This window comes from Bos mutus, chromosome 21, assembly GCF_027580195.1.
Source record: "Bos mutus isolate GX-2022 chromosome 21, NWIPB_WYAK_1.1, whole genome shotgun sequence".
Taxonomy (NCBI): domain Eukaryota; kingdom Metazoa; phylum Chordata; class Mammalia; order Artiodactyla; family Bovidae; genus Bos; species Bos mutus.
This window is the reverse complement of record NC_091637.1, coordinates 60,828,164-60,847,609: the sequence shown is the minus strand read 5'-3', so window position 1 is coordinate 60,847,609 and position 19,446 is coordinate 60,828,164.

Here is a 19,446-nt window from a genome sequence, read left to right as displayed (position 1 = left end):
TTCATCCTGGGTAATGGTGGCTGTGCTGGCTCTCAGCAGCATCCCCCAACCCGGCCCCAACACACCCTCTTCTCCCTTTTCCTGCTCTTTCTTCCCAGCTGTTGCCAGTGACCTAGGCAGCTGTCTTGTTACCTCTAGCAACTGAGACAGGTTGACCTCAGTGACATCAGCCTGGCTCCGCCTCCCCCAGCCTTCTGTCTGCCTGAAAGCTGCCAGGAAACATTCTCTCCCAGCATCACGAAGCATGAGGAGGGTTCTGAGGGGTCATGGGCTAGGAGGCTGGAAACCTGGCCCCAACACTGTCTCTAACACCAATGAGACCGTGGTCTTGAAGCCACATGTTGTGTGGCTATTGGTTGATCAGTTGATTGATTGATTTTTTGTATGTAATACTGTTTGCACAGCTTAAGAAAACTTTCTGGGGAGAGCCTGCCCCTTGCTGGGCTAGCCAGTTCTTAAGGGTAGCAAAGAAGGTAGCCTAGAAGATGCCTTTTGTGTGTAAACTAACCTGTCCAGGGCCTGCCTTCTCTGTTTGGTCTACACAGCCCAGGAGACAATAGTCTTCTGTCTAATTTTCCCAGAGCCTGGTCCCAAGGAGAGAGCTTCTCTCTGGCTGAGCCCACTGAAATGACTCACATTCAGTTCAGTTCAGTTCAGTCACTCAGTCATGTCCGACTCTTTGCGACCCCATGAATCGCAGCACACCAGGCCTCCCTGTCCAACACCAACTCCCGGAGTTCACTCAGACTCACGTCCATCAAGTCAGTGATGCCATCCAGCCATCTCATCCTCTGCCGTCCCCTTCTCCTCCTGCCCCCAATCCCTCCCAACATCAGGGTTTTTTCCAGTGAGTCAACTCTTCGCACGAGGTGGCCAAAGTATTGGACTCACATCACCCAGTCCTAACCTGGTCACCCTGCCCCGTCCCCACCTTTCTTGAGCAAATCCCAATAAAGGCCTCATCCTCAGTGCACACTTTCCTCCCATCTTCAGTTTCCTGGCATCCCTGGCATTTTTCACTGCGGCCCCATGTGCCTTCCCTCCAGGATCTATGAGTATAATAAACTAAACTTTGGGGTTTTTTCCTCATCCTCTCTTGTGTGTGTGCGTGCTCAGTCACTCAGTCGTGTCTGACTCTTTGTGACCCCATGGATCATAGTCCGCTAGGCTCCTCTGTCCATGGAATTTTCCAGGCAAGAACACTGGAGTGTGTTGCCATTCCCTCCTTCAGGGGTGCTTCCTGACCTAAGGATCAAACCCACGTCTTGTGTCTCCTGCATAGGCAGGCAGATTTTTTTATCGCTGCACCGGAGCCTCTCTTGATGATCTCTGACTATCACTTAAAAGAATACAAAACAAAGCCATCCCCCACACCGGGATCTCTGGTTTTTCCTTCCTGCTGAATAAAGTTTATCCTAGATAGTGGGATAGTGGTTCTCAACCTTTTATCCGACAAGATGCTTGGTGGGTCTAGGAGACCGTCCAGCAAAAAAGGTTTTCAGCAGACAGACGTGGAGTCCCAGCTTCAGGATAACTAAGAAACTATTTCCTCATCTGTAAGATGGAGATAATACCGAACTATCTCATTGGATTCTATGTGCTAAGGTTAACAACTTAGTCTGTGCTGAGTTCTTAAAATAAATTCTGGCACATAAGGAACACTTATTAAATGTTAGCTAGCATAACAACTAAATATTTAAATGATTACATATTATCTCATTTTGTCTCACATCCTAGAACTCATTTAATATCCTTAAGAACTTATGAGTAGATTACTATTATTTTACATATTTTAAAACTGAGACACAGAGAGGTTGAAAGGTTTTTCCAAGGCCAGATAGTAAGTAATTAAAGCAGGAACCAAACCAGGTAATCTGGCTCCAGAGTCCATGCTCTGAAGCTCATACTATGTGCCTTTTGGTTCTTTGTCATACCTATGAACAGGTATTCAACTGATGCTTTTGAACTGTAGTGCTGGAAAAGACTCCGGACAGTCCCTTGAATAGCAAGGAGATCCAACCAGTCAATTCTAAAGGAAATCAATCCTGAATATTCATTGGAAGGACTGATGCTGAAGCTGAAGCTCCAATACTTTGACCACCTGATCCGAAGAGCTCATTCATTAGAAAAGACCCTGATGCTGGGAAAGATTGAGGGCAGGAGGGAAAGGGGGTGGGTGACAGAGGATGAGATGGTTGGATGGCATCACTGACTCAATGAACATGAGTTTGAACAAACTCTGGAAGACGGTGAAGGACAGGGAAGCCCAGTGGGCTGTAGTCCCTGTGGTCGCAAGGAGTTGGACATGACTTAGAGACTGAACAACAGCAATGAATACAAACAAAGGGTAACTATTACCCATGTTGGGTTGGGTTCCGAGATCATTCCAGTCCTAGGCATTAGTTGTTGATCTACAGAGCACGGAGTTTTTTAGGCTGTTTTTGCCACCTTAGCCTGGCTCCCCTCACTCCCTAGCATACTTCAAACACTCTTTCCTTCCTCAATTACTCCATAAACATCCATGCCATCAATTGGCAGCTGTAGTGATATTGGCCATTTTAGTTACTATGTGAATGGACAATCCCAATGACTCTGAGTGTCTCCAGACAGAGGCCACATAAAACTGCACCAGATCACCCAGGGATTTCTGGGTGAGCCAAGGAATTCCATCAGTGTCATCCTTTTCCCATTTCACTTCCCTTACGTGGGAGACTGCCGCACCTTATTATATACACACAAGGAAAGACAGCCCTAAGGTGGTTGCTCAAGCTCTGTTTTCTAGAGGGCCCTTGGAATGGAAAAACAAAATGGAAGTGGAAATAAAACAAAATGAAAAGTAATAGCAATAGTAATCACTTCTATCTCTAACACTGATTGAGCACCTATTCTCTTCTGGAATGTTACTTTATAAATTAAGCCACAGAGGAGTAAACCAGATCAAGACACCCAGGAGAACCAGATCAAGCTGAACTTCCCCAATTTCTATTCCCAAATTCACCAAGCAGGCACACATTCTACCCACTTAAGAAGAGCTGGGATAAGACAAGAGACTCAGAGTATTATTCTAGTAGGCATCTCTTCACTGCGAAGGAAACATCAAGAGTGGAGAATAAGTGCTAACACTTATAACCCATACAACACTTGATAACCTATTCCTGCTAATAATCCCTATCGTGAAATCTTTCATAGTACGTATGATGGACCTTTGGAGGGACTCATCTTGCCTCATCCCATCCCTCCATTCTCTATGTAAGCAACAGCAGGAAAAGATATTGGCCAACTTACTTATTACCTGCAAATAATCACTACTTAATTATGAAAAAAGAAAACTGGGTTTTAAGGTGGTTTACAACATTTGAGCACAGCTAACTGATGATATGACAAAACTTCCACCTGTGGCTATGATGGAATTACTGGTACTAGGCAATCTATCTTATTGGAAACACCAATAAAACTGGGTAAGGTGTATGAGACAACTGTCTTCAGATATTGCATAAGAGTCACCAGAGGACCATGACTCCTGAGAGAAGGGAAACACTTGCAGTAAATGCCACAATTCCTTTGGCTTTCTGCCTGAAGGCATTTTATGGTCTATACAGAGCATGAGAAGGTACAGCCCAAACACACATAATAATGTTGCTGAATAGAGGAGGCAGAGATCAGAGTCTGAGGCTTTTGTGGGCACTGGAATTTGGGGGACAGCATACCAAAGAGGAGGGAGTATCACAGAAAAGGAAAATGAGGAGTTTGTATAGAGGTCTTTGTAAGTCTTTGGCCAGATACTAAGCTGTGCATATGGAAGGAAAAACTCCACTGCATGTGCTCAGTCGCTCAGTCATGTCCAACTCTTTTGTGACCTCACAGACTGTGACCTGTCCTCTGTCCATGGGATTTTTCAAGCAAGAATACTGGAGTGGATTGCTATTTCCTATTCCAGGTAACAACTACTAGGGAACTGTAAGGTGAATAGAGATTTTGAAGACTGCACAGTGCTAGCAAATATCAACACTCTGAAAGCCAAGGTAGAAAGACCTCAGTAAACCCTTCAGACATTTAGCTGAAGCTCCAGAAAGATAGCACACCACACCTTGGACACTGGGCTACACTAACCCTTAAGTAAAGTCTACATAAAACCCACAATAGCAAAGTTTAAAAACAAGCCTCAAAAGGATCAAGCTAATCCATCAGTAAATTCACTGATAGCCAAAACAAAACCCAGCAGTCTTTCAAGGAAGACAATAAAATCCAGATGTTCATCACTATAAAGGTGCAATATCCAGCATGAAATCAAACTTACTAGACATAAGAAGAAGCAGAAAAATATAACCAATAACCAACAGAAAAAAAGTCAGTTGACACAGACTCAAATATGATAAAGATCTTGGAAGTAGCAGAAAATGAGAAACACCCATGTATTTAAGCATTTAGTTGAAAAAATAGACACAATGAAGAAATAGATGGGAAATGTAAGTAGAGAAACAAACTATTTTTAAAAGAAGTAAATGGAAATTCTTGAACTGGTATACAGAATATCCAAATTGAAAACTTTGCTGGATGGTTTTATAGCAGCCTGGACAATACAATAAAAAAAAAAATAGTGGAAGTGAAGAAATGGCAATAGAAACTATTCAAGGTGAGACTCAGAGAAAACTGTGGTAGGCAAAAATTGAAAAAAGCCTAAGTGACCTATGAGCAGTATAAACTAATCTAATATCAGTATGGCTGGAATTCCCCGAAGAGAAGAGAGATTGCAGTAGAAAAAATATTTGAAGATATAATGGCACAAATTGTCCAAATTTGTTTAAAAAACATATATATCAACCCATACTTCAAGAAGTTCAGCAAATTGCAATCAGACTAAACCAGACCAACAAAAATAATCATACTTCCAGGCACATCATAGTCAAACTGTTGAAAATAAAAGATAAAGAGAAAAATCCTAAAAGCAGCCAAAGGGAAAACTCATTACGTAGAGAGGAACGATGATAAGAGTGACTACTGTCCTGATCTAAAATGATGCAAACCAAAATAAAGTTGAACATCTTTACAATTCTAGGGGAGAGGATAGACTTGATCTGTTTGGAATTCTGTGTCTACAAAAATATTCTTCAAAATGAAGGCAAAATAAAAACATATTCAGATAAAATCTGAGAGCATGCATCACTAACAGACCTGAGGCTCTAAGAATTGTTAACAAGACTTGTTTACGTTAAACAAAAATTATACCAGATGGAAGCCTGAATCTATCCAAAGGATAGCGAACCCAAGAAATGGTAAATATAAGAATAATTTTTTAAGTTTTCTTGCTTCTTAATTTCTTTAAAAGATAATTATATAAAGCAAAATTAATAACACTGTTATTAATTTGTAATTTGTAACATATGAGGAAGTACAATGTATGACAACAATAACACAAATTATGAAAAGGGAAAGGGAAAGTTTATTGTTACAAGGTTCTAACGTTATATTTAAAGTGGTATACTATTAATTTGTGACATATTGTGGTAAATTAAAGACACATATTATAGTTCCTAGAGCAACAATTTTTTGAAATAACACAGAGAGGTATAGATTGAGTCAAAATAAGAGAGAAAATGAAATACTAAAAAAATACTCAAACCAAAAAGGAAAAAGGAACAGAAAATGGATGGAACCATGGGAAAATGAACAGCAAGATGGCAGACTTAAACCCAACCACACAAAAATTACATTAAATATAAAGTGACTAGGTATTTCAATTATTGATAAAAGGCAGACTTTTTCAGACTGGACTAAGAAACATTTAGACCCATTTGTATGCTTTTCACAAGAGATGCACTTTAAATAGAAAAGAAGAACATGCCCTAAGCATGGAGTTTCTGGGGGCCTCAGAAAATACAGAAAGTGAAAGTCGTTCAGTCGTGTCTGATTCTTTGCGACCCTGTGGACTTATACAGTCCATGAGATTCTCCAGGCCAGAACACTGGAGTGAGTAGCCTTTCCCTTCTCCAGGGGATCGTCCCAACCCAGGGATCGAACCCAGGTATCCTGCACTGCAGGCGGATTCTTTACCAGCTGAGCCACCAGGGAAGCCAATCAGAGAACCGCCTAAACACAGCTGGTATAGACGGTCAGAAAGACAAGGTGCGGTAGCTGGGCAGACAGCAGAGTAGGAATCTGAAGAGGGTCTTCAGGTGAGTATCATGAGCCATGCTGGTGAGCTGGGATGGGACTAAGGTCCTTTCTGGAACCCAGCATGTACACCTACTCTGATTCTTAGCATGGCTGTAAACTCAAGTTTTTACTTGTTCACTTACTTTACTATGTCACAGAGAATTTGGGGCAACTTATAAAAACGTGTTGTTTTTGTTTAGTCTCTCAGTCATGTCTGACTCTTTTGTGACCCCATGGACTCTAGCCCACCAGGCTCCTCTGTCTGTGGGAGTCTCCAGGCCAGAATACTGGAGTGGGTTGCCATGCCCTCCTCCAGGGGATCTTCCTGACCCCAGGATCGAACCTGCATCTCTTACGTCTCCTGCACTGGCAGGCATGTTCTTTGCCACCAGCACCTCTTGGGAACCCCACTAACTTGTGTACCTTCCACCAAAATAAGAGCTCCATGAAAGCAGGCATGTGTCCCTGCTCTGTCCGCCGTGTCCACAACAGACAGTGCATAGTAGGCATTCAAAACATAGTTCTTGAACGAATAAATTGTGTTCAAAAATCATGTCACCCACACTCACTGCTCAAGAAATAAAAGCTGTGAGTCTTTTGACAACATCAATAATAGTAACTTTAAAATGTGTGCTACACGTCCCTCCGTCATTCCAGGTTTCCATTTGGAATGATTTCTTTCATCATACAAACTCTTTCTTGGTGGCCTATGCTTGTTAATTAAATTCATGAATGACCTAACTTTTCCAGTTACAAAAGCAGAGCCCCACAGCATTCTAGGCTTACAGAAGGGCCACAGGCCAAGGCTTTGACTTCCTTTGTTTGCCTCTCTTAGGGTAGCAAGCTCGCAGAGGTCCCCACTTTCTATTAAACGGCCCCAAGGCCCACTGTAGAGTCATGGGGTTTACCTGAGGCTAGAGGCTGCACTCAGCTGTTAAGCGATGCGTTATCTGTTTATATATGTTGCCATTAAGTGGAAGGAGCTGGAATTAGAAAGAAGGTAAATAGGACATCTTGACTCTGAGTTACGTTTTCCTTAGCGCAATAGAAACACCATTCATTCTATTCTTACTGCATTGATCGGTGATTTTCATTTTCTAATTTCAAATAAAACCTTTCGCAGCAGTCAAAGCGAGACGCTCCTGCATGTAACTTCACAGTTCATTTTAGCCGCATAGCTTAAAGACGTTCTGTTACCATAAGTCTTAAGTGGTAATTCCACTTTTCCAATTAGATTGTGGGAATGCACCAGATAAATGGCCTCTTATCCCCCAAGCCATAATCTCAGCCTAACCATCAAGGCTGGAACAATGAACCACCCAAAAGCTTTTCCCCATCGTTCTGCTCCAGAGCCATAACCTCCTCTCTTTAGTCCCTTCCAAATGAGCTATGCTTTGAGACACAGCAGCATTTTGGAAAGTTGACCCAAGTGACTGGAAGAGTTTCATACCCACTATGATAAAGGCCTGGGCCAAGCATATCTGGGCTTGTTGTCCGCATTGTCTAAAAGTTCATCTTCTCTAACCTTCTTCCTCATCCCCTCAGCAACACACACGCACCTCATCAACACCAGTACAAGTAGGGCATCAATGATGTAGTAGTAGAAAAAGCAATAGGCTGCATGTCAGTAGACATGAATTTGGCATGATGCTTTCGAATTGTGGTGCTGGAGAAGACTCTTGACGGTCCCATGGACTGCAAGGAGAACAAACCAGTCAATCCTAAGGGAAATAAACCTTGAATACTCATTGGAAAGACTGATGCTGAAGGTCCAATACTTTGGCCACCTGATGCAAAGAGCCGACTCATTGGAAAAGACCCTGATGCTGGGAAAGATTGAAGGCAAAGGGGGAAGAGGGTGGCAGAGGATGAGATGGTTGGATGGCATCACTGTTTCAATGGCCATGAACTTGGGCAAACTCCAGCAGATGGTGAGGGACGGGGAGGCTTGGTGTGCTGCAGTCCATGGGGTTGCAAAGAGTTGGACACGCCTTAGCAACTAAACAAAAACAGACATGAATTCAGGCTCTGGTTCCACCACGGAACTTCCAGTCACCTCCTCCTTGATGTACTGGTTTTCTGTGTTCCTCAAATGGACAGACATAAAACATATCTGCCACACAGGGCTATGGGGATGGTGAAGGAGCAGGACATGTGTGAAAGCATCTTGAAAACACGAGGTGAGAAGGCAGCCTGGCGAGTGGCAAAAGCTTGGCCTTGAGAACTCGGTGGACCTGTGAATGCCATTTCGTCCCATTCATTTCCCCAGCGCCACTGAGACTTCGGTTCTGCAAGGGCAAGCTGGAGATAGTCATCTTGCCCTCAGTTTCTCCACTGTCTGCTGCCCAGACTAAGTGACATTTGTATGTGAAAGAACATTAAAAACAAACGGCATGTGAATACATTACGGTTGTGTCAATCTTGGCTTCCCTGGAGGCTCAGCAGGCAGAGAATCCATCTGCAATACAGGAGCCACAAGAGACACGGGTTCAGTCCCTGGGTGGGAAAGATCCCCTAGAGGAGGGTATGGCAACCCACTCCAGTATCCTCACCTGGAGAATTCCAAGGACAGAGGAGCCTGGCGGGTTACAGTCCATGGGGTCGCAAAGAGTCAGACACGACTGAGCGACTGAACTGAAGGGAAGAGGCCAAGGCTGAAGCCCCCACCCCTGCCCCAAGGCCATTGTCCCCTCTCTGGACCCCTCTGCCTTAGGCACACGTTTGATGGCACTGCTCAGAGTCTCAATTCTGACTACACTCTGGGATACAAAGGAACTTTCTGGAAAGAGAACTCTTTAAAGGGTGAGGGTCTCCTGGCTGCTTGGAGGGCAAAAGGGAGGGGGCTGGGTGGAGAGGGGAGCCCAGGAACAAGAGGCAAGCATCCTGCAGGCCGGAACTGCTTCTGTCTCCGTTTGATTCAGGGGGCAGCCCATCGAGGGCTGGGCCCAGGGACACACCATGGCAGTCATCGTGCATTGCGGCATTAACACTAATCATTATGCAAATCAGCATCGGGGGTGGACCATCCTCCGTTAGCCCGGGTCAGTGGTCCCCAGTGGAGATGATAACGGGATGCTCTGCTCAGGCAGAGGGGATCTGTGCTGAGGAGGTGATGCAGAGGCGGCCAGAGTCCTCCCCTTCTCTCCGCCCAGGGTGAGCCCAGTGGCCAGGTCGGGGGTGCAGCAAGGAGCATTTAGGGCTCTGTGTTGTCTGGAAGGCAGGGGCCAGGAAGAACTCAGCATGACTCTCAGCCTCTCAAATTTAGCAAGAGCCACACATACAGAGAGGGCCTCTCAGGTGGCACTAGGGGTAAAGAACCCACTTGCTGATGCAGGAGACATAAGAAATGTTGGTTCCATCCCTGGGTCGGGAAGATCCCCTGGAGGAGGGCATGGCAACCCACCCCCGTATTCTTGCCTAGAGAATCCCATGGACAGAGCCCAGCAGGCTACAGTCCACGGGGTCACAGAGTCAGATACGACTGAATTGACTTAACACACATGCACAGATACAGAGCAGACCCAGGGCAGAGCTGGTGAGCACACGGGTGCCTGGGGAAGGGCAGACAGCTCTTTCTGCTCCACCCTCACGACTTGATGGTATGATTCCAAAGCAAGAGAGGTTGGACCACACCTTGGGGACTGAGGAGGCCAAGTAGAGGCCCACCGGCAGGCAGCCTGCCTCACCAGCTACTGTGCCAAGCCACAGCGAGATGGGCAACCTGGACGAAGAGGGGAGGGGATGCCCAGGGTCTGCTGAGAGCTGGCGACTTTGGTGGGGTGAGAGTCTGCACCCAATGGGTGCCAGTGTGAGGTGGCACCACACCTCCTCACTCTTCATCTGAAAGGGAGAGGGTGCTGCCCATGGAGAGAGGAGGGGAGGGCGGGCAGCAGCACCTGGACATGCAGCACCTGGGGCTCCGGGCTCCGGAGGTTGTCAGGGGCCTTGCTGTACTCAGCACACAAGGAGAAAAGGCTTGCATGCAGAACTTTGGGGCTGCATCTGAAAACCCCCAAAGTCACAGTGACCTGAGAGTCAGGGAGACGTTCAGGTGGCTGTACATAGCCCCTAAGACGAAAGGGATTGACCAGTTCTCAGTTTTCTGACAATCATGAACTGGCATTGGCTGGGGCTGGTCTTCCAGCTGGGTACCCAGGAGGACAGTGGTCCCCGAAGCCTCATCTTCCAGGGGCCACAGCATCTCAACCCCAACATCACATTCTTGGGGAGCCTCCTGACATTCCAGCCAGATCAGATCACCAGCTCCAAGCTCCCCAGCTCATTGAAATTACAGAGGCATGAGATAAAATTCACATACCATAAAATCCACCATTTTAACCATCTCACAGTGTACAAGCCAGTGGCTATTAGTACATCCACATGGTCATTCAACCATTCCCACCATCCAGTTCCAGAACATTCATCTCCCCAAAGAGAAACCCGTGAGCAGTCTCTCCCTTTCCCCACCCTCCCCAGCCCCTGTAACCAGGAATCTGCTTTCTGTCTCAGGGATTCAACACCTCTGGACATTTCGTTTCTACTGAATCACACACTGCGTGGTTCCTGCTTCTCTCCCTCGGCACAGGGCTGTCAGGGCTCATCCATGCTGGAGCCTGGATCCGTGTTCATTCCCTTGTTTTGGCTGAACAGCATCCCGTTGTGTGGATATATGCTTTTTTGTTTACCTATTGATCAGGGCTGGACATCTGGGTTGTTTCCATCTTTTGGCTCCTGTGACTCCAGCTGTAAGGAATACCTGTGGGCAAGTGTTGGTCTGAGCACCAGTCCTCAATATTTGGGCTGGATCTTCCTTGAAGAAGAATCCCTGGTCATGCAGAAACTCTGTGTTTAACTTATGAAAGAACTACCAAGCTGTTCCACGGTGGCGGAGAACTTATTTTTTAAATAGCACTTGCCGTCATGTGTAACACACATTTAAGTGTGATCAATATCCGTCTCGCTTCAGGAGAATTCAAGCTCCATGGGGTAGGGACCGTCTAAATCTGTTTGATTTCTGCCTCTCTGGCATCTAACACAGTGCGCCCAGGATGGGTGCCAATCAAAACTCATGGAGATGGGGGAGGAAGGGGAAGGGAAGGGGGAGGGTGGGGAGGAAGAATAAGGTAAAGAGGGAGGGGGAAAGGGAAGGGGGAGGGAAGAAGGGAAGGACAGACAATTATTTGCAAAAATAGGCACAGTCATTCCGTTTCCTCCATCCACTCCATCTTGCATCTTCCCACCAAGAGGTGGAATCTCTCAGGGTCATGATCACTTGAATCAGGTTGGCCTTGTGACTCGATCTGACCACTAGAATGAGCTGGGGGTGCGCCCATTCTAAGCTTTCGCTTCAAGAGGCTGGGGTGCTTGCTCCCCCTACCCAACTGCATCATGGACAGGCCAGAGCCAGCCAAATGGGTGGAAACCTGTGGCTCATCCACCTCCATCACTCCAGTCCATAGCCAAACACGAGAGAGCCATCCTAGACAACCCACCAGCCTCCCCAGCCCCACCGCTGATAGACCAGCTGACCACAAAGGATCCCAGGACATAAGGTCAGCAGAGACTGAGCCAAGCCAGCAGAACAACTCAGATGACCCATGAACTTCTGAGCCCTAATAAATGCAGACTATTTTGAGCTAGACTCATCGGAAAAGACCCTGATGCTAGGAAAGACTGAGGGCAGGAGAAGGGGACAACAGAGGGTGAGGTGGTTGGATGGCATCAGTGACTCCATACACATGAGTTTGAGCAGACTCAGGGAGATAATGAAGGACAGGGAAGCCTGGCATGCTGCAGTAATCTATGGGGTCACAAAGAGTCAGAAACAACTGAGCAACTGAACAACAAGGTTTAGAGCTGGTATGTTACACAATAGATAATAGACACAGAAATTTTCCTTGAAAATGTACCAGTGTTCATACATCCCCCTCACTTTTAAGGCCTCCTCCCAATCTTCAGTCTCCTCTGAGTCCTATCTATTGTTCGTTGTTCCATTTAGTCCCCCTCCTCCCGGCAGCCTTCCCAGACTTCCCCAGCTCACACTGCACTTTTCTAAACTCCTACAGTACCCAGTAACTCACTCCCAAACTGTCTTGGTTTGTGCTTTAAGGTGATGGATGAGCAACTTGTTTTAAATTCTGAGACAGCCAGGAACTGACTCCTCTCTCATTTAAACATGACCTGGAGTCCTAAAGATTGAGTTTGAATTTGGCCTCCTTCCCCCTCGCCTTAAGGAGGTTGTACACCTGTATTTGGGTACAAAGAACTCTGGGAAGCAGAAGCTCTGGGTTTGAATCTTGGTTCTGCCCCTTCCTACCCGGTGACATCGGCGCACTCACATGATGACTTGGGTTCTCTGTCTGCTGTGTATGTCTGTGCTCAGTCACCCCATCATGTCTGACTCTCTGCGACCCCATGGACTGTAGCCTTCCAGGCTCCACTGTCCAGGGAATTTTCCAAGGTTGCCATTTCCTCCTCCAGGGATCTTCCTGACCCAGGGATGGAACCCACGGCTCTTGCACCTCCTGCATTGGCAGGCAGATTCTTTATCACTGGGCCACCTGGGAAGCCCTCTCCCGGAGTGCCCTGCCGTCTAGATGGGTTTGCATACTAATATACAGCAAGAGCGTAGCTCTGAACAGATGGAAGTCTTTGTTCTCAGCCTCCCATCACTTCCTCTGCCACTTTGGCCTGACTTCTTGGTAAATTGTCTTGCAAGAAAAGACAGGAGCCATAATACCTGGCCCCACACACACCAGTTATCCTGGGCACCAAGGCACAGGGGAGGAAAAAGGGTACCCGGAACTGCAAGGGCTGCAGACACCCAGGCCTCTGCCCTGTAAGATGGCCAACCTTCCAATGGGCACTTTGCCATCTACTGCTTCCATTCGAACAGTGGCTCTCAGCCTCTCACCCGGGGAGGCCAGTTCACTTAGTCTGCATGGGCCCCAGGCACACATATTGTGAAAAGCGCCCAGAGTTGAGAAGTACAGCTTCAGAGCAAGCATTGCTTCAGCGATGCATTCCTTGTTTCATTGGTCAGATATTTACTAAGCATGTCCCATAGGTTGCCAAGTGTAGGTGCAGGAATCCCAGCCTGCAAAAAAGTGAGAAGTCTGTGATAGATGCTCAGTAAATATCCAGGGATATTTATTGAGGGAAGGGAGGGAAGGATGGAGGAAGAAAGGAAGGAAGGAAAGTGGAAAGGAAGGAAAGAGGGAAAGAAGGAAAAAATGAGGGACAGGAGATAAGAAGGAGAGGGAGCAAAGGGGAAAGGGAGGAAGCCACTACGATCAGAGAGGTTAAGTCCCTTGCTGGCAGGGAGCAGCAACGTCAGAATCTCCTGGTGCCAAGTCAATGTTGTTTCTGGGGTACCTGCCGCAAGAAGTGCCTCACCTCTTCTGTTAGGACGACAGCTGCTACCATTTTCTTCTTACCAAGCATCATGCTCATAAGAGCGTTCCATGCACAATTCCATTTAATCCTCCCTGCTGTGGACAGAATGTTTGTGTCCCTCTCAAAGTCATATGTCAACATCCTAACCCACCACGTGTTGGTATTAGGAAGTGGGGCCTTTGGCCCCATGATGGGGGGGGGGTCCTCATAAATGGAATTAGCACCCTTATCCAAGAGACCCTGGAGAGCTCCATGGCCCCCTTGCATGTGAGGACACAGCAAGAAGATAGCCACCTGTGACCAAGGAAATGGACACTGAATCTGCTGGTGCCTTCATCTCGGACTCCAGCCTCCAGAAACGTGAGAAGTAAACGTCTGTTGTTTCCAAGTCCCCCAGTCTGTGCTGCTCTTTTATAGCCACTGGAGTTGGCTAAGACATTCATCCAGAAAGTGAAAGTGTTAATGGCTCAGTCGTGTCCAACTCTTTGCGACCTCATGGTCTGTAGCCCACCAGGACTCTCCAGACAAGAATACTGGAGTGGGTTGCCACTCCCTTCCCTTGGGGATCTTCCCACCCAGGGATCAAACTCGGGTCTTCAGCTTTGCAGGCAGATTCTTTTACATCTGAGCCACCAGGGAAGCCCAAAATAGAAAGGTGGCTTCAAGAATACTGGAGTGGATTGTCATTCCCTTTTCCAGGGGGATCTTCCTGACCCAAAGATCAAAACTGGGTGTCCTGTGTTGCAGGTGGATTCTTTACCATCTGAGCCATGAGGCAAGAGCTCTTACATCTAGAGGTGGGTGTTATTATACCCTTGTAGGACTCAGGAAATGAGGCTCCCAGAAAACAGTCTACCTGGACCACCCTGAGAAGCAGGGCCTCCTGGAGGAAGGGTGAGCGTATCTCCCTGTACCCCAAGGCCACACAGTTTCCAGCGCACAGACACCTCCTTTGCTGTGGCTTGCTGCCTTATTATCTTAGAGATCCCAGCAACTTGTACCCTATCTGCCACAGACGTGCACTCACTAAGTCTTGGCTGAACTTGACTAGCACTTCCCACTATTGATCATTATATACCATTAGGTGTTTGTTTCACACTGATCTCTGTCACCAGCCTTTAAATCCCACATGGACAAGGAGCAGCTCTGTTTTCTATACCTGGCGCATCCAGCATCTGCCCACCAGGCCCCCACCAAACTGTTGTTGAATGGATGGACTCGTGGTTCCATGGAGACTGGGATGTAAAGGCTGAACACAGGCCATACCTGCTGTTAGGCTCAATAGTTGCTTTCAGCCAACATAGAAATCTAGGCCCCCCAAGTAAAGGAATAAGCAGAGACCCCTGAGGGCAGGGACCTCCTGACACAGCCAGATAGGAATCAGGGCTGGAAGCAGAAATGGCTTTCCTGGTTCCAGGTGTCACCCTGGACACCCAGGATATTGGCAACAAGGCTGTTCACTCCTACCTCAAGAGCAAGCACTCCCTGGCTCCAGGATGTAGCCCACACTGTTTGTGTTAAATGTTCTTTGTCCTTTATTCACCAGGTTTCAAGGTTAAACTTAAATCCATGGAGAGACAAACGCACTGACCAATGGACACCCTCTCCTTGTCCTTTTCATGGAGATTATAGGTACCTGACCCTCCCTGGCACAAAAAGCTGTTGCCATGGGAACCACATCCAATGCCAACTTGACAACAAGTGACATTCAAACCAAGAGGGACATTGACCTCACCCCATTACACACACACACACACACACACACACACACACACTTAATTGCCAGGGGAAAAGGTACAAAACCGTGTCCTTTCCGTTACCTAAAGCACTGGCCTATTCATATTCATTAAACGAGAGTGACAAAGACACAACTTTCATTACAGTTTTCTACCAGAGTTGGGGGGCAGGCTCAGAGGTGCGGTGGGGAGTGTCCTTGTTCTAAGCCTCCTTCTTGGACCCTGGCAGGCGAGAGCAGGCAGTTCTCCTCGTCATTATCCCTGGGTGTGTAAAGGAACAGCTCCCTCAAAATCAGACCATCCCTAATCAATACAGGAGCACCCACCTACTTATTTCATTCCTGTTATCCCATCCAACCTCCCAGGGCTTTCGCCCAGGAATCCTATGTGGCCTGGACAGGGGGCTGTACTGTTTCCTAGGGCCCTTGAGCAAGCCTGGTTTTTACAAAAGCAAAAAAGAAACCAAAAGAATAAGATTCTGTGACATCTGAGATTAATAGGAACTGCCCATTTCCGTGTCCATCAATATGGTTTCATTGGACACAGCAGGCCCATTCATCTCTGCATGGCCCATGACCCCTTCTGCCCTGTGGCCGAGCAGGGAGACCCCTCTACAAAGCACAGCAGTGCCCAGGACCCACATGACTTTCAGAGGCCCAAGGAAACAGTTCAGTCTTAAAATCAGAAGAAAAGTATAAATATAAAAATAATGAATCCAGCCTGGGCTATATTCATCTTGATATCCACGCAGTTGTAAAATATAAGTTTTAACATTTCCTTATGGAGGAGAAGACCCAGGAGGCCAGAGTGCCCAGGGCTCATGGAGGTCTTAATGAGACCCTAGTGCCAAGCTTCTTGTTTCTGCTTTCTGGATCTTTACAAAAAAAAAGTCTTCAGGCCCCCCGACCCAGTAAATCAATCCTCATTTGATACTCCAGAAACCAAGGTGCTGGCCCATCTCTGACACGCTGGGTGACTTGGAGCAACTGGCTTGCCCTCTCTGGCCATCTGAGAATGGATCCCTACTCCAGCAGTGCCCTGGTGAACTTTGACACGTGACTGGATCTGGGCAAATGTGGGTGATGACCGTCCCACCTTACTGGGCTGGGATGAGGCTGGGTCAGGATGACCTGCCAGGACTCAGTGGGGACCTGGCACATAGAGCAGTTAACTCGTGGAACCCAAGAAGCGTGACAAGCCTCTGCTCTGGGCAGGACCCAGAGATAGACCCTCTTATCCATTTGGAAAGCCTGTCTCCTAAAGGGATAGGGATTGGGAAGTCCTTCCACGTAGGGAAAGACCCCAGAAGATCCCCAGTAGTTCCACAGGTTCAAGGGGACACCCTTGGGTGATGGGAACCCCATGTCATCACCCCCCACCATCGCCCAGCCCGGCGGTGCCACCCCCTGGACTATGCAAGGCCTTCCTGCGTCCGGAAGGCTTGCCTTGTAATCTCTACATAACCTTTGCAAGGAGCCTGCATATTTCACCCTTCCCAGAGAGCACTCACATTTTTTTTTGTCATTCCAATTTCATTTCCTGGGCTGTGTGGACTGCGGGCTCAGCAGTCGCTCGGTCTGAAGTGACTCCTGGGACCTCCTCACTGTTCTATATGCAAATGGCCTCGCACCTGGGCAGCGGAGCGGGCGCGCAGACAGTTTAGTTATGCAAATCTGATTGATCGAGAGCGTATTGCTGGAGCGCGCAGGCCTGGGACACTGGCAGCTATATTTCACTGGCTAAATTCCCGAAGAAGGGGGGAAAAAATTAAATGCCAGGCATTTTGATGCATATTCCCTCTCAACCCCTGTAGTGCAATAGTGTTTATTTCCGAGTGTGTTGAACACTCGGGTTACACGTTGCTAATGCAATTTTTGCGTGCGGGGTGCATTAGTGCTGGATTAACAGAAGGCTTGTTTTCGGTGTAAAAAAAGGCCCATCGCTGTGATGTCACAGGCACAAAAGGTCTGTCAGTTTATTTGAAATAATTCCCCAGGCAAATACAGTAAAAGGCGGTGTTAAAAATAATTAGGTCCTTCGGCCTCTGAAAACTCGCCCCAGTGGAGGGAGTAGTGTGTAAGGTACGTAAGTTACGCAGACTTGAGTCTCTTCTGCAACAAAGGGTGAAATAAACCACTGGGACGCTGATTACGCATGGTCATCCTGGGTCAAAGGCAGTTGTCTATTTCCCAAACCCAGGGTTTGAAGACAGATTGAGCAGCAGCGGCAACCTTGGAGGAAATCTTTTTATAAAATTTTTTTAACTCAAATCTACCTGAATCTGCTTCAAATAATAAATTCTGCCTGACACATTGCACTCATACATGTTGACATCTGTAACTCTCCAGGCTTGGGAAGCCTGGCTGGCTGGTTTTTCAGCTTCTCCTTATTGATTTATAATCACTGATAAATAAGCTACACCTACCTGGCAGACTGTTGTTGCCAAAGGAAAAAGAAAGATATTTTTGCCAGAGCCTTTCTCCACCACCCTACTGCCACCCACGAATCAAAATTAAAAATAAATCAGTGTTGTGAGGGGGAGGGGGAGGTGATGGGAGGGAAGCAGAAAGAGAAGAAGAGGAAATTTCTCCCTGTTTCTCTGGCATTATTCATGGGGCTCCACAAAGCAGGTCTTGAACAGCAAACCTCTGAGAGAAGAGAAGGTGGAGAGTGCAACTTGACTCAGGAGTTAAACTCACTGTGCAGAACGGCATTAAAGGCAAAGACAGCAACGTAAGCCGTCCTTCACTCACTCACTCACGTCCATCACATTATCCTTTGCAGGCGCTCTCGGACCATGTAATTATGTGTGTGTACATGGGCGTTGAGCAGTTCCCAGGTACCCATGTGGACACACCCTGCACTCACGGATATTCACTTGCAAGACGCATGTCATTGTTTAGTCCCTAAGTTGTGTCTGACTCTGCGACCCCATGGACAGTAGCCCATCAGGTCCCTCTGCCCATGGAATTTCTCAGGCAAGAATACTGCAGCGGGTTGTCATTCCCTTCTCCAGGGGATCTTCCCCACCTGGGGATGGAACCCACGTGTCCTCCTTGTCAGGAGGAGTGGCTCAGTTCTTTATCACTAAACCACTTTGTAGTGGCTGCAAAAAAAAGGGGGGCAGAGGAAAAAGATTGAAAGGCTTACTTATAGGTGTATCACACGTTTGTGTGCACCCGTGCACACCCCACCTATACACACCCACACCCCCTCATGCTCACATACAGATGTGCACACATTTGCACACACAAGTACAAATGCACGTGCGCACACACACGGGCACCTGTGTACCCAGATGTACACACATACCTTTTTTTAAAAAACCAGCCGTCTATCTGACAGGCAAAGCCCATTCAGAGGGTCAGAAGTGAAGAGCCTGGGAAAGGTCAGGTTTAATCTCTCCCCACATTGGCCCTGCCGGCCCCTCCCACCGCCGACTAACAAAAGGGCCTCGGCACTGTGACTGACAGAATTCTTAATTGTATCCACTCACTCATGACAATTTGATTAAAATATTACGCCAAAGTCTCACCCCCTGTTTGCTTCGATCCTCCAAATCTAATTTTGAATTTTCAGAAAGGAGATTACCTCCACAAGCATGACTGGGATGCTATTAACTTCTACTTAATCTTTATTACTGATGTGAATTTAACATATGTACGGCTTCGCTCTGCTCCCGTTGTTTGCCTCTCGAAAGTAACGTCTAGGAGATATACCAGGGACAGGCGTTCCTTTTCACTCTGCTATTCGGTCTGGGGCCAGCTGCCTCCCATGTCCACGGCAGGACTGGATCAGGCCTTCCACTCCCTCCCAAAGACCATCTCTGGGCAGCCGGACCCAGGGCCGGCCATACTGCAGAGCTCAAGGTTTTGTAAAATAGGAGACATGAGGCTGGCAGGCCTCCCTTTTCTGCATGGATGAAAATTAGCAGATTTTAATGAGCATCAGTGTGGAAAGGGCCAGTGAGTCTTGAACTCTCCGAAGAGCAGGTCTCACAGTCCAGACACTTGTTTCTGAATCTCTCCCGTGCAGAGCTCACCCTTGTCTCCCTGGCCACGAAAGAAAAGCAAATCAACAAAGAAACAAAATAAAAATTAAAACATGGACAAGGAGGCTTTAATTTTTAAAGGGTTTCTCTTTTTTTTTTCCTCCCACTTTA